This window comes from Haemaphysalis longicornis, unplaced genomic scaffold (genome assembly GCF_048455015.1).
Source record: "Haemaphysalis longicornis isolate Haplotype H1 unplaced genomic scaffold, Haemaphysalis longicornis Haplotype H1 scaffold_255, whole genome shotgun sequence".
Classification (NCBI taxonomy): Eukaryota; Metazoa; Arthropoda; class Arachnida; order Ixodida; family Ixodidae; genus Haemaphysalis; species Haemaphysalis longicornis.
Window position 1 is genome coordinate 158,565 of NW_027526317.1, and position 19,912 is coordinate 178,476.

At 48.8% G+C, this 19,912-nt stretch overlaps 1 protein-coding gene across 3 annotated transcripts in view; it reads right to left on the reverse strand.

Moving 5' to 3' along the window:
* The window catches only part of LOC144172726 (neprilysin-1-like), a 140,964-nt gene extending 137,758 nt beyond the window's left edge, over positions 1 to 3,206 (reverse strand). For 2 of the 3 annotated variants that reach the window (XM_077701340.1, XM_077701338.1), the window contains exon 1: positions 3,087 to 3,206. The gene's annotated coding sequence lies outside the window, so the exon portion shown is untranslated. The remainder of the gene's footprint in view (positions 1 to 3,086) is intronic. The other variant, XM_077701339.1, reaches the window with a different exon arrangement.
* Between the last annotated feature and the right edge of the window lie 16,706 nt (positions 3,207 to 19,912).

Below are 19,912 nucleotides of genomic sequence, written 5' to 3' on the forward strand. Positions count from 1 at the left end.
CACCTAATTCTCAGAAACAAGAACTGTGATGTCGTATGAGGTCACAGGACAATGCATTACTTCGTTACGGCAACTAGCAGCACAGCGACCGGTCTTTCCATGTGTGACAGAAAGGGGTACAAGCAGTAACCATGATACTTGTAAACGCCAACGCTGGCTTCAAGACATATAGACAGTAAATTCCTGAAGTAGCCAGCACCAGCGATGCCGCGTTTTTCATCGGGTTCAACATGCCGGCGTCAGCTTATGTCGCGGTCTTTGTACCTGCAATCGAGAAATCCAACGAGGCGTTGCAGCAGCGTCGCCTTGCATGTCGGATAACCTTTGGAGGCAATTGAAAACCTGTTCCGCGGGCTCAACCCACTTGAGTTTGGGTGATTAGTCTGTGTATAGTGTGCAGTTATTTGCGCTTGGTATATATAACAGTGAAAATGAAGTGATGATTTTATTTGGGCCTCGTTTCTGATTTATTTAAACGGATCTAGCGACAGTGGTTGGTATCCTGTGTTCCGGATCAGTGGATATTTCGCAATGTGCCCTGTTTTTACAAGGTGTGTCATAAAATTCTTCCTGGTTATCAATCCGAGACTGCGATGTATTCTGTGGGCTACTTTGTGCTTGCAATGTGTAAACCCTGAAGTGGGACAATGGGTTTTAGAATTGCACAATGACTCAACTACTGCTTGTTGTTCGCAGGTTGGCTATCATGTAACAGTTACTTGCGAAAGAGATATAGTAGATCTGTTTAAACAGAGATAATGGACAAGCAAGAATAAAAATTAATAATATAAGAATCATACTTATTGGCATTTAAGGCTGAAGTAAAAGTTAAAGGCACGAAATATTACAATCTTTGCATGGCCTTGACATGTTACGAAAAGATATGATGCAATAGAAATCGCCACAGTAATGAATGCAATTTCAGGCAATAAGTAGACGAGACTTATATCTAACTTTTGAACAACGTGTACATTGGGTACACGGGAACCGTATTTTGTTAATAAATAACAGCGATCGTTTAGCTCATGTGAGAGAACGATAAACTTTGCCGCCACTGAAAAGGGATTATTTGATGATTTTACAGGTACACGAGGTGGGCGGCAACATGATATTTTAGGAAGACATTTTCTTGTTCAGGGAGCCAAATAAGGCACAAAATCACGCGGTAGCTCTGAAAACTTGCTCACAGGGCAAAACAAAACGGTAATATAAAAAATAATCTGAAAGACGCCCATTAGAACTTTACCCTTCAACGAGGGTGTTAATTGCCGAATGAGCTGGTTAATTATAACTATATCAAATAACATTTAACCATTGTCCAAGCAATGAAGATGAGATAAGAAGATGGAAAATATGTTAGCGGCATAGTAGGCATGCACTCTGCAGTAATGAACGACTGTTTATCAATGTCGCAGAAACGATGACATAAAAGGAATTTCGTCTGTGTAGTGACAAATCTATATTCAGTAATTTTCATCATTCGGCACCGTAAATCAAAGCCACCTTCCCTCCAATGAAAAACGGAAAAACAAGTGACACATGCAACCCTCGGTGTAAATAAACCAAGTCAGTAGTTAAGGGTCACGCAATTCTAGAGGGTAGACAATTACAAACTAAGGTAAGTAAGGTAACGTGTTCCCGCTATGTAATCGGCGAACTGAATACTGAAGGCTACCCCAGGAACACAATGACTGAGGACGCACGCGAATAAAATCAGCAAAATCCAAACTTCCAGGTGCGATGTATCAAAAAAATTATGGGGAGAAAACAAGTTGAAATAGTGCAGGATGAGAGCAGTTGAACTGTGTCCGGAAGAAATCTGACAACAGTACGGTGTTAGTGCAAAGGAATATGATAAGTTGTTTTTGCTCTATTTGTCAGAGATGGCTACATGTGCTTGGAAAAACTGTACCATGAAACTCTATAAACACCTTTAACGTACTTGGTTTGGTTTGAGTATGAAGGAGGGTGTTAAAGTTTCTATTAAGCAGTTTTTATACTGTTGATTTTGGTGTTCGAAACATACGCGGTCAAGAACGATAAATTACTGTGGCACCTCGTAGTTTCTTCACTAATGTGGATGGCATAGTTCAAATCAGGTCCAGTGTGACGTCAGCTTCACCGCCGTTGGTAAAATATTGCATCCTGAAGTAAGCCTGAAAAAGTGTCAGTGCTAATCATTTATACACGGGCGGGTGTACTGGCTTTAGATGCCTTCTTTTCTGCATACGAAGTAATGATGCTCTTTTTGTGTTTCTTTACTGGTCATCTGGTGACTCTGTTTCTAAAGCGTCGTAAGATATATATATTTCATTTCTTCCTTGTGTAGATGTATTGGTACACTATATTTGCTAACTATATAAAACCACTTGCTGTCCAAATGACGCTCTGGGCCAAACCACCACACGCTGTTCTAAAAAAACGGGACTGATAAAGATAAGTTCTGCATCCAAGTCTATTCAACCTATCTTAAACTGAATCGCGCCATATTTCGAAAAGAGGCGTCTCTGTAACAGATAAACGTGTCGTACAGTTGTTATTCTTTTCCAGCGACAATGTTCCAGGCCATCCTACGGCCTTACGAAATGAGGGAGCTGCTTATGCCACCACTATTGCACAGGAATGTCTTTAAAAGTTTATCGTTGACGCTATAGAATAAATGTTGCCAACTTTTATTTCTGTATCGCTTCACAGAAGAAGCAATATTTTTAGTGAAAGTTTGTGTACATTGCATTTGGAGATGTTATGTTTCTAGTGTACCCGGCACTTTGACATTCCACTTGAATTTTCGAAGACGTTGCGTAAATGAAACCGAAGCTGTTACCGAGAAGTTAATGAAACAATGACGAGCTTTAGCTACCTCAATCGTTCGGGTTCTTGTGTAATGCAAGTTTTCAAACTGTTTGACCCTGTCTTCCAGAGACAGCCGTATCTTTAAAAGGCGATAAATTCGGCTTTAAATGGAAAACTTTTAAAAGGCTCCTGCCAAGTCAAATTTTAGGACTTTGTTGTCTACATTCAGAATTTCTTTTTTCGGTACGTTAAAGAATCAGACTGAGACAAAAAGGCCAGGAAACCATGCTTACCTTCAAAAACACGATTTTTCAAAGAGATTCCGAAACCAGCATATTCCTGTAGATTCGAGAGGGTCGATTGGACTGGTGCATGGCGGTGCTTAAAAGACAATACAAATTCTGCGAACGGCGCCATTGCGTCAGCACTTTCGTGCGATATTCGATTCGCCGTAAAATGGCAGCATACAAAGGGCACTAAAATTTCCAAAATCATCCAAATATAGACTTCGAAAGTTTATTGTTGTTGATATCTTGGACAACATTGTATATTGTCAACAGATGTCCCGCATGCGTTTTCCGTTACATTGTTTACGACAGGTCTCTGATCTAACTTTGAGTCACCCATCTATTTGTCTTTGTCGTTTCTCTCGAGCACGACTTAGTCAGCACTCACATATGCCATACGACTTGAGACATCTGTTTATTGCACTCTATGAGTTTCTTTATTTGCACTGAAATTAAGCACGTCCTGTTGTTGTTCTATTTTTATGTTGGCTACTGGTCGTTCCGTCTAGGGTTTTCTGGAATTTTAGTAGACAATATTGTACCACAATACATCGATTTTGTGTTTAACACCTCGCTGTTCGTTTTTCTCCTTCCCATTACACTATTGTAAGTTCAATGCACTACAACCACAAGAAAGGCTAAGTCTGAAAAGAAAGCTTTTGATCTTTTTATCTTGTGCAATAGCAGTTCGAACACGACAGTTATCTTATCAAGGCTATGAGTGTTTTATTTGCGAATTATATTTGATGGTTGTAAAAAAACCGTTGAAGAGGAATACCGTTGTAGGGATGTATGTTAACCATGAGTTCCGAGTTGAATGCAGATAGTGCCAAAGCAAACCTACTGTTCATTGCGGTGGTTTTATTCATTGTCTCGTCGAGAGACCTTGCTACCTTTCATTCACGTTGTTCATCATTATGATACGCCTCGAGCACTGCCTGTAGGGGCGCCACTGAAATCCCCCTAACAGCCCGTATCGAAAGTAGTCGCAGGAGTCCCCGACCCGCTCACCACTGTCACCGCTGCTTTGGCGACACGTTCACGACTGACATTTACCGGTTCTGTGCGTTGGAATTACATATTTATGGGGAGCAGCTGGAAACCCCCGATGTGTGCTCTGATTATAGTTTAACGCATCTAATTTACGCGTGGACTATAGGGTGCTACAGACTATTCACACAGCCCGGGGTACTCTAACATGCATTAAATTGTCTACTAAGCAGTGCTTATGTGGTTCGCCAGTTTAAACGGCTACCGCTCCTGAAACTTGCTCAGCAGCGCGAGGTTTAAAGCCTCGTATACACTGCGCTGGGTATTCGCTTACATGAATTGAAACCCAGAAGATTAAAACACTTGTGCCCATGGTAAGCGCATCGACGTTCACTTTATTATCGGGTTAAAGTGCTCAGCATTTCTTTTTTGCCAATGGTAGGCTATCTACAATTATTTACGTTCAACTCGTTCCTTCAAATCAAAGTATATTCGTATTGCAATCCGAAATGCACCCGCGTAAGTCATCAAATCAAAATCAAATCAAAGAATATAATTCTATAAAAAGGCAACGTCGTTGTTACAACTTAGTAATTGTTACTATGTTGTATTCGTCTCTACGACTTGAGATTAATAGGGCAAACCGTAAAATAAAGTCTCTCCCCGTACCGTGGCAGCCTCAACATCAACCGAAATGACGAATGCCGGATATTTGTAATGCTTTTTATTAAAGGGGTCCTGAAATACCTCCCGCCGATGCATGGATGTACATGCACCCAAATAAAGCAATGTATTTGCAAGCTCCTCGCGCAAGAATTTTTTTAAAGCGATGAGTATTAGCTGAGGAATCGTAAATCAAAAACCACGCATTATCGTCGCTCCAAGTTTCCTCCTCCTTTCGACTTACTCTCCGCTGTTGACGGCGCGCGAGTTTTGCCTCCCATGATGCTGCGCTCCGCAGCGGTGACGTACTTCCGCTATTGCGCTGCTCAGACTGTCGTCTGCTACGGGCAAGCTTTGTTGACACCATGAATCCCGCACGCACTCCGTTTAAGGCTGGAAAAGCGAACGAAAAATCTGGCCGCATGTATGCGGCGGCCTGGCCTTGCCCTTTCGCGGTGTACGTTGCTGGCGGCACATGACTTTTTATCGGCGGCGAACTCGCAGCCGCACGGGGTGGGTCGTGCGCTCGTTCCCTTGATGCACCGTGCACTGTTTATCCAAAAAGCGCCGTATCAGATGTGGCCCCGCTGGTGCCGGGTCTTATTTTGCGGCGGTGGTAATTCCTGCCGGCGGCATGTGAAAAAGACATTTTAAACCAATACAGAACCCGTGCACAAAACGCTTCAATCATGTGACCAGTTCAGCTTGGGGCGACGCGTGGTGGAGAGCGGCAACGTTGGCAAAACATTCTCCGCCGCGGCTCTGAGCTTTCTAGCGCTGGAGCGAGCGCCATTTCTTCGACAATCTCAAACATCGGTTGCCTTGGCAACAAGGCACAAACCGCTCCAGAAGTCAGTTATGGTTCCGTGATCTCGGTTCAGCTTGGGGCCCCACCTCACGACATGTGGGCACTGCAGGCGTACCACCCACTCCTATTGGGAAGTGCGAGATGCGTTTGGCATTACAGGAGGCGATGGTGTGTGTGTTGTGGACGCCTTTGTTTCGCGATGAAATGCGACGTTGTGCTTCTGCGGGTGGATAGTGCTTCCCATGGTCTGGATAATCTTTCTCGAGCGACGTGCGACTCAACCTCGCATGGGGTATGTGCAGTGTGCGTGGCTAAAAGCCATCGGCTTGTGTGCCAGAGTCAAGTGACTTGCTGTTCGTCCCCGCAAACCGCGCGCGAGGTGAGTACCGAATTTACGACGGGCAGGAGGCAACCCATCCTCTGTCATTCGTGGTTCAGACCTTCAACGCATGTTGAGACGTTGTGTTCATTAGAAACGCATCTCTGGATTGTTTTGAAGTTGAATAAAATGTATGCGTCAAACCCGGGCATTCGGCTCAGGGCGTTCTCTGCGATTGCACGAAAGTGCCACGGGCCTTAAACGCTTTCTTTATGGAACGTACTCAGGTAAGAGAATATCCATGTCGTGTTATGGCCGTGTTGCATTCAATACAAACGGTTAAGCGTTTGTTTTACACTTGTTTCGTTTGTCGTAAAATGCCCAAGCACTCCGGCACTCCGCTGGCAGATCAGCCGGCGAGCCGACGCTGAGCAGACGACTCATCTATTTGCCGGAAGTGCGTGAAAAAGCCGCCCAATAGCGGGATGTCTAGCTCATGACGAACATCTGGGAATCGATGATGTAGACATGTGAAGATAGCGGCGTCCAAAAGCACGAAGGAAAGGGTGAGAAAAAAACGACAATGTTTGCAACAAAAGTGCGACCTTTCCGCTGCGCGTAAAAGAGTAATACTTGGCACAGAGGACGTTGACGACCCAATCTAACGGTTGCGCTAGTTCATTTAGTGTGCTCAAAATGCCTTTCAGGGCCCCTTTAAGGACAACCTTGATGCGGAAGAGAATTTCTTGGGCTAATCACCCACCACCTTAGTTCCTTCTATATATGCAAGCCATATACGGTAAACAGCGGCTCTTTTTTTATACTTTTATGATATTTGGCGTCCCTTTATTGTACCAGATGTCAGCTGATAAGGATCAACTTGAGATAGAGCACTATTTTTGAATCCAACTTGCATACTATACACATGGAGATACTGCAACTACTACTGTTTATACCGTCTCTAGGTAAAAACATGACTCCAGCATTTTTCGTACAAAGTAGAACTTCAGCACAGTTTCATACAAAATTTTGGAGCGTAATAAATGCGAGCCGAAGGCGTACAAACTATTTGTCGAAAGACAATTCGTAATAGGCGTTTTGTAATAGGGCAATTCGCTGAAGGACAATTGGTAATGTAGGGCAGTTCGTCCTAACTCTATTCGTCGAAAAAAACGTTTTATTACCTTTATGCACAACTGTATATTCGAAAGAGGGCATCGAACGAGTATATGTAAAATATGAAGCTCCATATTCCGCCTAAAAAAACACAATCCACCACTGCATAGAAGGCACCGTGTTCACCGGGGCAATCATATCACTTAAGGCCGAAAATTTGTGGCTCAGTGAGCATTCAGCTTCCAGAAGGAACTTTAATAAGTAAGAAGATAAAGTTCCCCGGAAAAATGCTATGAGTTAACTGGTCTAAGCATTTTTTTCTCGGCCTAATGAAAGTAATCAGGACCCGAACAGGCGGGAATATGCTGGTCCGCCAAGGATTTTAGGGGCGAAGCTCCTCTTGCTCGGGCCCGGTCCCGTCCCTTGTTGCCGCCGTGTAAATACCGCTGATGATGATTGTGGCAGGATGCCCCTAGGGATTGGCCAACCAAAGATTGCACGAAGAGGTCAAAACGTCCAACGCGTTCGTTGTTACCCAACAAGGCGGAGAGGAAGAAGAAGAGGTTGTCGTTCGTCGTCTGCGAGCTCAAGACACGTACCGGGGGTACGTGACACAAGACGCTCTGCAGAAGGCGACGGCCAAGGTGGCTAAAATGTCACACACCGGATTTGCCAACTTACACATGGAGATTCTCATCGTCCCAAACAAGCCCTACATGATCACCACAAACATCGAAGTCGTCGACGGGCTTGTCAACAGAGCGGTGGAAAGTCTCAAGCTTTGCGAGCGAGGAGTGGTGGTCTTGACGCAGTGGCGCCCGTTTTCGATCCCACGACTCTCTGGCCGCGACGGGAGGTATGTGGCGCTGTTCCCAGTGCGCTACAAACCGAGGCGCGAGTATGGCTACGAACGCGCCTGATGTCCTTCACTCATTCAGATGGAGCGCGCCGTCAAGAAGACCTTTAACAACGTGTCGAGTGTTTATATGCTTTGTGGACGAATGTTTCACGGTTTTACCGATAAGCATTTTAGCTTCGCCTCTCTCATCATCATTCACTTCATGGAGATGGTAGGATTTTTTTCGTTTTGTGAACCAAAGGAAATGTTGAAGAAGAGAGATTTTCAAAGCGAAGATTGAGACGGCCGTCCTAAATCAGCGTGTTCTTAAACTCACAGAAAACCATAGTCATGCTCCAAACCCAACCATGGCTAGTTTTCTTAACCTCCGTCCAAAAATGATATCGATCGTTGGTTGGAATGCATGAGTAATCGTTCGTGTGCTTGTCACGAGAGCACGAGAGGTAAATGGGTGTAGGTGAAGCACCGTGGCATTTTATTCGTAGATAAACGCTTGTAGCCAACACTTTGTAGACTCCTTCAACGCTTGTGTATTCTTTGAGATTCTGCGGAGCTCAAGTTTGCTACATTAAACTTCGTGTTTTGAAGAAGCCTGCGTCGTCCATGGTGACGCCAGAATGTAATCGGAAAGAGTGAGATATCTTCTCTTGAATTTGGATAGCAGACCTGCCGCGGTGATTCACTGGCTAAGGCGTTGTGCTGCTGAGCCCGAGGACGCGGTTTCGATTCCCGGCCGCTGCGGCAAATTTTTTGATGGAGGCGAAAAAAAAAAAAAACGCCCTTGTGCTCGAGATTTCGGCACACGTTAAAGATCTAGAGGTGGTAAAAATTAATCCGCAGCCCTCCACTGCGGCGCGCCTCATCCCCGGCGTTGCGTCTGCGCGTTAAAACGTACAATATTCCATTTTGGATAACATGAATAACAGTTCCTCAGGAGGCCCTTGTGCCGAGCATGTTGGATGTCGCTTGCGTCACTTTACACTTTATTAAACCGCACGCGCCGTTAATTTATAAAGAGCAAAATATTTGCCTTTTATTATGCATTCCTCAATGAAGTTCAGTAAAGCTTGATGTCGGGCTAGTTGGTGTAGCATTCTTTTGAGGGTAAGTTGGGCTTGTTAAGAACACTAAGACGGACACGGAAAAAACCGTAGACTTTCACGAAAAGACGGCGCTTTTTTTTCGCATCTTCCTCAGATGCGTTTCTTTAACGCCCTCCTCTCGCTGGAAGTTCTTGGTGATGGCTGCTTCTGCCTTCTCTTGATACTGCGCTTCATCAAGAACTGCAAATTCTCCGGTTTTGTCGGACTGCAGGAGCAGGAGCGCCGTCTTTTCGTGAAAGTCTACGTTTTTTTTCCGTGTCCGTCTCAGTGTTCTTAACAAGCGCAACTTACACTCAAAAGAATCCTCAATGAATTTGTGTTGTTAGCCTGTACTCTGCCTATGTTGTGTTCTTGCCTCAGTCTGTTTTTTTTTTCACGAAGTCGTACAATGAACAAGCACCGACTAGCCCAGTTCACAGTTCTTTAGCATGTTCGTCGAAGCGACGAGGCGTCCTTTCGAGAAATTCCCTTTTACGAATTGCCCTCTGTGACTATTTGCCCTACTACGAGTTGCCGTATTATAAATTGCCTTGCCTTGAATAGTCTTTCTGCCTGAGCGCAGATGGCTTCCTGTTTTGAAGTCATCGTTCCCGTTTCCTAGCCAAGCGAGCACACTCAAATGTAAACGAGATTCTGCCCTCAGTCGGCGGAAGTGCTAGCATTGAACGTCCTAGTGGCGGTCAAGACTGGGAAGGTCTGATCAGGTCATACACCCATTTTTTCATCACGTTTAGGATACTTTAGGTAGAGCAAATTTCTTTTATTTCTTTTCGTGAAAAACACGGGGTCAGAAACTAGCTAAATTAAAGCGCCATAGGCGGTCCTTAATGTTTGCAATAAAAATTGCTAAAAATGGTTACATTACTGACAGAGAAAAAATAGAGGAGCGCCGATTGAGGGAATCGCAACTTCACTTACATTCAGGGCCCAGTATGAAGTCAAATATGAGCGGTCAGGACGTTTCGGCATACAGTCAAACCCGCTCATAACGAACCAGAAAGTGCCGCGAACAGTGGTCGTTATATCATCAGTTCGCTGTGAATGGACTCACCCTTCAAAACGCGCCCAAAGTAGCGAACGTATCGAACGACCTTTTCTTTAACAAGGTAAGGCGTTTCGCTGCATGAAGGGACGCCCGCTGTTGCTTGCGAACGAAATAAATCTTGTTTGCGCGCCACCTGCCGCTACCGGCGCATTGCCCGCGAAGGAATTCTTCCGGACGTCTTGAATATTACACTCGCCGTAATCACTTTGATAGTTTTCATCCATGCCAGGCTGAGCGTACCCGGAGCTGGACTGGACTGGACTGGAATGTACTGTATTCACATTGGTCCTGCAGTGGACGGGGGTTTGTTATGACCCCCGTCCCGACGTGGCCGGTCGTCGCATCTCGCTACCCTAATAGGCGCAGGCCCCTTTACGGAGTCTGTGCTTTTCGAGTGCAGTGAAGACCTGCTCGTTGGCCCACTCTTGCTTCGTCTTGTCTCTTGATTCGATGGCTTCCTGTAGTTGTGCCGGGTAATCTTCGAAGCTGGCGCCTTCTGGGTTGGTGGTGCAGTCCCACATGATGTGCCACCGGTTGGCCGGCCCCTTTTTGCATACCTCGCATAGGCTGCTTGTGTACTCCTCTGGGTACATGCGGTGTAGTGCCGCCGGCGACGTGACGACGCCGTCTGTAACTGTCTGAGAATCGTCGCCTCTTCGCGGCTCAGGGCCCGATGGGGCGGGGGGTATTCTCTTCTGGACAGTCGCGCGTTTTTTAATGCTTCACCGTAACCTCGGGCCCTATCTTTGGTCTCTGTCCACCATTCCCACTCGGGGCGGCTTTCCATTCTGGGGGCGCGGTGTGTTAGCGCGTGCGCCTCCCAATGGGCCGTCTCGTTGTGGTTCGGTGCGTGCGACGAGCATTCGCCCACGTGCGCCGGAATCCACCTACCTGACTTCCACTCTCCGGCCTTCTCGGGTACCCGACTTCTTGATGATCTTGATTGCTTTGCTGCTTACGCGTCCGTTCGCCAGGTTTCGGACGGCTTCTTGGGAGTCACTCAATATTGTGTCGCAGTCGGCTTCGGTCATTGCCAGGGCTATGGCGATTTCCTCGGCCCCCGTGGCGTTCTCGCACCTTGCGCTCGCTGCCGTGGCTATTATTCCTGTTCTTGCATTGATCGTGACCGCCACGTATCTGCCTTTGGCGTAGTCCGCCGCGTCGACGTATCTCGTTCTCGGGTCGTCGCCGTGTTGTCCGACGATGTACTTGGCCCTCGCCCTTCTCCTTTCTCGGTTGTATTCTGGGAGTACATTCGTCGGTATGGGGCTCACGCGTATGTTTGCGCGCGTTTCTGGGTCGAGTTCTTGCAGTTGTCTTCCCATGGCTCGGTGTCCTTGGCCCAGTGTCTCAAGAATGGTTCTGCCTGTCTTTGTTGACGATAGCCGCTCTCGCTGCGCCTCCAGTTGCGCCTCGATGAGCTCATCGACCGTGTTGTGGGTGCCTAGTTGTAGGAGTCTTCTTGTACTCGTTGACTCGCTCAAACCCAGCGCTCGCTTGTGCATCCTCCGTATCATGACGTCGATTTTGGCCTTTTCAGTCTGTGTCCACTGGTGGCACGCGACCGTGTAGGCGACGTGGCTTATTGCGAAGGTCTGCACCAGTCTCCACAACGCCTCCTCACGCATGCCCGTATTCTTGGTGGACACTCGTTGTAGCAGTCGCATCGTGCTTGCCGTCTTGGCTGCCAACTTTCTCATGAGGCTTTCCTTGTTGCCTTTGCCGTTGATGTACAAGCCCAGCACCCAGATCTCCTGCACTTCGGGGATTCGTTGGCCCGTCTTTGTGATTATTTCTAGGCGGTCACATTCTCTCGGGGCGGTGGTTGTTTGCCGGGCTTGCGGGGGGAGTACGTCAGGAGCTCTGACTTGGCCAGTGAGCACTCTAAGCCCGTCCCTTCCAAGCTGTGCTCGATGGCCGTGATCGCCTTCTGATTTCTTCTTTCGATGCCCGCGTCCGTACCACCGGCAGTCCATAGGGTAATATCGTCTGCATAGACGGTGTGTCGGACGCCCTTGATTTACGCCACTGCTTTGGCTACGCGGATCATTACGATGTTGAAAAGTAGCGGCGAGATTACCGACCCCTGGAAGGTTCCCACGCCGCTCGCGTCTTGTTCTGGTATTTCGATTTCTCCCGCGCGGAGCTCGATCTTGCGGCCCGTCAGGAAGTCTTCTATGTACTTGTAGCTGCGCTCTCCCATATTGAGCCTCGAAACTTGCGCCAGTATGGCCGAGTGTTTTACTCGGTCAAAGGCGCTTTGTATGTCCAGTCCCAGTATCACTTTACTGTCTCTGGTTTTGTTTTCGATGATTTGCTGTTTCAGCTGCAGCATGGCATCTTGGGTGCTTAAGCCTCTTCGGAATCCTATCATCGAGTCCGGGTACAGCCCCTCTTCTTCTAAATAATCCTGCCACCTGTTCGCCAGCACGTGCTCGAAGACTTTCCCCACGCACGATGTCAGCGAGATGGGTCGCAGGTTTTCGATGCTCGGTGGTTTGCCCGGTTTCGGGATGAGCACCATTCTAGCCGTTTTCCACTGCATCGGTAGTTTGCCGCTCTGCCAGCACTTGTTGTAGTATTTCGTCAGTGCTTCTATCGATGAGTCGTCGAGATTCGTCAGGGCCTTGTTAAAGATCCCGTCTGGACTCGCCACCGATCTGCTGTTCAGCTCTCGTGTGGCTTGCGTTACTTCCGGCGTCGTGATCTCTCTGTCCAGTTTTTCATTCGGGGCTCCTGCGTATCCCGGGTGTTTCTCGGTCTCCGTTTGCGGCATGTACTTGGTTTTGAGATTCTTGATCAGCTCTTCCTTGCCTAGGGACGTTTCAGCTTCGTGCATGACTTGGGCCATGCGGTTCTGCTGATACGACTTAGTTTTTGTTTTGTCTAGTAGGTGTCTGATCAGGGACCAGGCTTTGCTCTGGTGCAGGCTGCCGTCGATGCGGTTGCATACCTCGTCCCATTGCTGCCTGCATAGCAGCGCGCTTTGCTTCTCGATGGACCGGTTCAGCTCGGTTACCTTCTTGCGCAGTTTGCGGTTCCACCGCTGCTTTTTCCAGCGCTCCTTGATTGATTTCCTTGCGTCGATTAGGTGCGCCAAGCGACTGTCCACGCACGGGACGCTCTCGTTCGTCACTATCTTTGTGGTCCCCCTTGTATCCCTTCCTTAGCTCGGTCGTCCAAGCTTCAATGGCTTCGATGTCCGTTTGTCCCGGGCCGTTTCTTCTCTGCAGACGGAAGGCATCCCAGTCGGTCCATTTGTGTTCGATTGTGCGTCCCCCTTCGTTCTTCAGCTCGATCTCCAGTATGTAGTGGCCGCTCCCCAGGTCTTCCCCGGTGTTGCGCCACGTGACTTCCCCTACGTTTTTGACGAAAGTCAGGTCCGGTGTGGAGTCCCGCTGGGTCGACGTCGGGGCCGTTCTCGTAGGCTGTTTGTGGTCCGTGATTAGGGTGTACCCTTGGTCCGTTGCCTCGTGCATTAGGACTCTGCCCTTGGCCGTGTCTCTGTTGTAGCCCCACGCCTGGTGCGGTGCGTTGAAGTCGCCTCCCACCACCATCGGTGCGGCTCCTCTGGCCAAGTTGTTCGTCGCTCTGAGAATGATCTTGAACTTTTGGCAGTAGTCCTTTGGGTTGCTGTAGACGTTCGTTATGTAGAGTCCCCGCTTACAACCTTTTCCCGGGGCGATTTCGATGCAGACGAGTTCGCACTTGGTTTTTTTACTCAGTTTTTTTTCTATTGCGGTCAGGCCCTTTCGTACGAAGATGCAGACGCCTCGTCGACCGGTCGTGTCGGCGTGTGCTCTGTACCCCATTAGTTTCGGGTCCTGCACCACTGTCTCCTGCAGCGTGATGGGCTTTTTTGGCGAGCTCCGAATGTGTTGCTGCAGCGCCGCCTTCTTGTTTCCGAAGCTTTGACAATTCCATTGCCAGATGGTAAAGGGCTCGGTTTCCGGCTTTCCTGTGCGTTGTCTTGGCATTGTTATTATCGCATCGTGGGTTGCTGCACCTGTTCTTGGATGTAGGGATGATTGGCGAACTGCACCGCGAATATCGAGTTGCGTATCATTATCTTCTGCGTCTGTTCGACAATCTCGAAGCGCTCGCACAGGTTCCTGTGGGACGCCGTCAGGGTGGAGAGCATCTCTTCCAGCCTTGCGAAGCGCTGTTCCGTTGCCGTCGCCAGGTTTTTGACTGTGGTCGTTAGGTTGCCCACCGTGGCCGTTAAGTCGCCCACCGTGGTCGTCAGCTTTTGTATTTGGGCGTCGTAATTCTTCTTGGTCGACGGTCTCGCTCCTTTCTTTGGCGCCTCTTCGTCTTCATCCTCATCTTTCGAAATTTCCATCGCCGTGCCGTTCTTTGGCTGCTCCTCTTGCTGATGTTGCTTTTGCTGCTGTTGTCACGGTTGTACCTGCTTCTGCTGGGCCGGTTGCTTTTGCTGCTGTAGCTGTTGCGTTTGTGGCGCGCTCGTCTGGTCCGCTTTGTTTCCTTGAAGCTCTTCTACTTGGCCGTATCTCTGTTGTTGCTGCTGTTGTTTTAGTAGCGCTTTCATGCTCCGGAGTTTCTTCTCCATATCTTCGAGCTTCCTTGCCATAGTCTCGTTGGCCGCTCTCAGCTGTTCGCAGCATTGGTTGCCTCTCTTGTGCCCGTTCCCGCTTGCGGCGTCGGCCCAGCTCACGCCTTCCCACGGCTGTTGCTGCTGCTCGCTGCCGCGCAGGTGCCTCGTTTGTGAAGTCCCTCTTTGTGACGCACTCCGGGACGCGGGATGCCGGCGCGATGCACTTCGCGAGGCGCTGCGCGACGTGTGGCACGATCCGTTCACCCCACGTGACGTCACGTCGCCCAGCCGAGGGAAGGAGTCCGGCGATGGCACGCGCTGTCTCTCGGTGTTTCGGCGCTCCCATCTTCGTCTTCTCACCACGAAAGGAATTTTAAATTTTACCTTGCAGACCTTATCTCCGGTGGGGTGACCTTCGCCGCACAGTTTACATTTGGGAACACACTTGTGTCCATCGATGGGGTTGCTCACTCCGCATGAGAGGCACACTTTCGCGTTGGGCGTTGGGCACACGTCGCCCCGATGGCCGACCCTGCCACAGCACCTACACACCTCATCTATTTTCTGTACAAGCTGAACTGGTATAACGTCGATCGGTATCTCACGTATCTTGGAACCTTTTCGCTCTCGAAGGCGACGATGACCGTCATAGACGTTCCAATGCGCTTGGCTCCCACTGCCGTCGGATTGTGCTTGGTTAGAATCTGCTCTAATATTTCGGCCTCGCTGTCTTCCGTTGGTATCCCTTTGATTACTCCCTTCACCGTGCCGTGGGCGGCAGTTCCGTATGCGTTGATTTCATACTTGTTTCCCTGCACTTCGATCTCGCGGATTCGGACGTATTTTTCTGCGCGTTCTCTGCTCGGAGCGCTGAGCACCATGAGGTTTTGCTGGTAGTTGGGGCACGCCATGTCTTCGGCTCGCTCCTGCCTCTCTATGCCCGCGGCCGCCATGATGGCTGCCGCGACGCATGCGGCTCCTCTTCTCGCGATGTCTAGTTCGCCGCGGGGCCTCAGTACAATCTTAAAGTCTTCCGCTGGCATATTCGGCATGCGGGCGGCCCGAATGGCCTCCTTTCTTGCACTCGTGCCTCTCGAAGCCTTGTTATTGCGTTCGATTTTATAGACGTTGTCTATCGGCTCACCTGGGGCACCTTGCTCCTCCGGGTCCTGCTGCTGCCTCTTCTTCCTGTCGTGGCCGCCGATGTATAGCCAGCCGACCGAGCTCTTGAAGTCATCTGCTGAAATATCCTCCCCTTCTACTTGCACGCAAATTCGGTTCGATGGCCCGTCTTCGGATGCCGTCGCCGCCATGTCTTCCTCCATCATGCTCGGCGAGAACGCCGACTGTTGTCTTAGCGAAGCGCTAGTGCGTTAGGCTTAGCTTCGCCATGCCGGCGTCGAAAATGTCACTTTCGATAACTCGGCGAAGAACGCACCTTTTGTTGAAATCCGGTGTCGGTCGATAGTTTTCGACTTCGCGAAAGCACTAGTAGCAATATCTTCGTGGTTGAGACTATTGGCACTACTTAATTTGGCATAAATTACGGAGCCGATGTAAGCACGTTCGCACTCCTTGGCGACCGCAGCGCCACCCTCCCCGGAGCTGCGTCGCTTTGGCCGGAGTAGAGTGATGTTCGCAAGTTTGAATGTAACCACTGTTCGTCATTACCAACTGCGCAAACGAAGTGTCGGTGAACCGTGATCTCTAGATGTTAGCGAGGCTATGTTCGGACTACCGACGGAAAAGCCATATTGTGACCTATGGACGTAAAAAAAAATTCACGCATCTCCACGAAGTGAACCATGACGAGTGGGTTAAGCACTGGGGATCTTTCTTACCGGAAATCACGCGTTACATTGTCCACTCGCGCATGTAAATGACGGACAACGCGTACGTACAGTATATACTGCAAGGTAGCTTGTTGTCGGCGTTGCAGTTGAGCCGCTGCGTCCCGAGCACTCAACTCCGGCTCCGCTTGGTGTTCTTGCCGTTTTGCCACCGCTTCCCGCTTTCGTTTCCGGGGTATATTGTCTGCGTCGACGTTGAGCCACCCCATGCAGCACCTTACGTTCGTTTTCATCCATGGCAGAAAAAGAATGTGTGGCCTGGAACGCGCTTATGTACGCATTTGCACTGCAGCGCTCTCGCTCTCTCTCCAACCTTTTGTGAACCTTTTATTTTGTTCTTGTTCACGTTTTGTGAACCCTTTGTTCACAGATGTTTCAATTTACACGGTGCTGTGTCTCTCTCTCTCTCTCTGTCTGTCTTTCTCTCTCTGACCTTTTGTGAACCTTTTATTTTGTTCTTGTTAACATTTTGTGAACCTTTTGTTAACAGATGTTTCGATTTACACGTTGCTGGACCGTGAGCACGGACGTCGGACGGACGCCGGAATGACAAGCCTTAGCCCTAACGTGCTTCGCCCCTCGAAAGATGGCTCCGGTTCACGCTGTGAAGGTGGTTCGAAAGCAAGGCGCTTTAAACGACACCCACAAAAATTGCCGATGCGGCGTCACTCGAATTCACACATGTGGCTTTACAAAGAGCGAAACCAGAGATTCTGCCAGCCGTTACCTGGAATTCACTGTGGCGCCATCCCGAACGAATGAGCGTCGGCCACGGACGGGACAGAGCAGCGGACGACGCCGCTGCTGTAAGCCCAGCCGTGAGTCGGAAGTGAGAAAAAACAGAGAGGAGCGTCTTTCGAATAGTGAGACAGCGGAAACTAGACATCCTGATATGCTACCTTGGAGCTAAACCACCGGGCGACAAAAGCTCAGGCACCACAACAATTCGGCATGTGAACTTATTGATTCCCATTTATAGCGATTTAAACTAGTTAGTGTAGTAAGTTAGAGAATTGCGAGAAAGCTGAGGGAACCTGAATAATCGCGATGTATCAGAACCAGTTGCGCCTTTCGCCTGTTTATTACTTCTTAAAACACAACCAAATTGGTATTCACCAATTTAGAAAATGGAGTCCCATTCTTGGCAAGCACTGCGCAAAAGGTAGGGTTTCTGTAGTGGCCAGATGTCTGTATGTGGTCTCTACATTTTGTTTTCCGCCCTGAAAACCAACCCTTAGCCTATCTTTGCTGTAAGACAGCTTAATTCCTTCGGATCCGGGTTACCTAGAAAGTGCTCTCGAACAAGCTAATCAAGCCGTGCGAGGGAAGCGCGCAATGGACGCGAAGCACGCCAGAACAGGCCAAAAACAACCGTGCCTAAGCAGATGACAAAGCCATCCCTCGAAAGCGCACGCCGGTGCGAGCAGACAGCTGCGCTCGGGAAACGCTGGGTAATAGCGCCCTATCGCTGCGCCATCTACACTGTGCTCTGGAAGTGAAAACCAGTCTCGGCCTCCTCATCCGCGTTCGGAGTTTCTTGTCCCGCACTTCCGGAAGGAATCGTTGGCTGGCAAAGGTAGAAAGCTTTGCGTTAAAATTGCATGCCACGCAGTTCGGTCAGCTTATGCGTGAAATGACGTCTTTGTTTAAAGTTATTACGACAGTTGCGGCAACAGTCTGAACCCGGCTTAAGTAAACACCGGCGTTTTCCGCATTCGCGTTGACTAGGCCGGTGCGAAGATCGACACCGGCGATAGCAATGCTTGAGGGACAGTTGATACGGAGTGCGGATCTTAAATCACACTGGTCTCAGAGGCCATACTTAAAGGCTATGCTTTCGTTGGTTGACCGCCAGGCTTCACTGGCTGACGACCAGCTGACCGCCAGGATTTATGCTCCCTAATTTTTTTTTCCTCACTGCCATTGTGCATTTTAAGAAATTCCTGGAAAGTGTGTGACCTCGGTCGCGGCATCTGAAATCTGCGGGTGGTGGTCGCAGATCTGGGATGAAGCTTCATTGTGATTAAACTGAAGCGGTGAACGCAGCAGCGCACCGCCACTCTCATGCTTTAGGACTGTTTTGATTTTTTTTTTCACATTTTATGCGCCATATTTTTCCCCTTACCGTGTCGGAAGGGTTCGTTCTAAAACAGGACGCTTGGAAACACGTTCGGTATGTCTGTGCGCAGTTCCAATGGGTATCATAGGAAATTCATAAGTGGACCAAAAATAGGGTCGTCATAACCGATAGATCGTTATATCTGGGAGCGTTGTAACCAGTTATGACTTTTTCAATCGGTACAGGGTGGTACAAGCTGCGCGACCGTTTTGTCTTGTGTCACAAAGCAGAAACAGAGACTCTTACTGGCCAAAAGAAGCACGAAGGGGTGAAGGTAGCATCTAAGAAAAGAGCACTTGTCAAGGGCTCTTTTGCGTTATGCCCATAATCGACTGGCCAAACAGGAACCGAAGTGGTATTACCGAGCTGAACCGCTGTCTGGAGTTTGGCAGCTGCCGATGCGGCTACCGTAAACACCGGTGTGAGGCGAAGGCCTTAGCGTCGTCATTGTAGCTCGTACATCGCTGACCGACTGCACTGCGTTCGAATGTCTGTCAGTTGAGTTTGTTTCCCGGAAAACAGGAATGCCACGCTAGTCACCTGGTTCGCCTACCGCGAGTCGTGTTTTGCTTCTCCTCTAGTGGCACGCGAACGTACCAGTGCCCGGAGCCTTGCCCCTGCTCTTCTATTTTGCCCTCTTGGGGTAAAATGGGTGGCCGAGGCCTACATAATCGCGTTCGTGAACCGTTGATAGACCACAATAGAGACTGCAAAGAATGCCAGAAATTTCACTGTAGTCGAAAAAATCCCGCAAAGGATTTGAGGCAAATCAGTGTCCGGTTCTTTTTTTATAGGGGGGGTGGTGAGGGGGACTAAGAGCCGGTACTTTCTGGTTAAGGGGCCATGGTCTTTACTGCAACAATATGTAAACCCTCCAAATTTATTTTTCACGTGGGCACGTAACACAAAGCCTGACGTGATCCTTACGTGTGAGCTTACACGTAGCGTACGTGAGCAAGTGAGCCTAGCGCTACAATGGCATGCATTTTTCTCTACCCAGGCAATTCCGTCGACACTTGTGGTCACATGTTCTTTGTAAACGTGATTTGCGGGAAAGCCAAGAAATTAATAAAATCTCGAAACCGAAAATTATAACAGGCCATAAACTAAGTTACTTTACATGTTAAAAAAACAGGGCACAAAAAATGGGAATGTAACGCGAGACAACAAGAGCGTTAGCTCTCTTTTTTTTTGCCGTCTTTCAAGAGCTGGTTTTTAACAGCGCAGCTGTTTAAGCTTCGGCTCTGTCGTCTTTGATCGTTAATGCAAAACTCCGCTCAGCGAAGTGAAGAAGATGAAACTTCTAGGACAAGAAGTGGGGTGGAAAGCGGCGACGATGCAAGACGTCCACGAGCAGGAAGTGAGTGCGTGCCAGAAGAAAAAGTTAACAGTGGCTTAGCTCGGC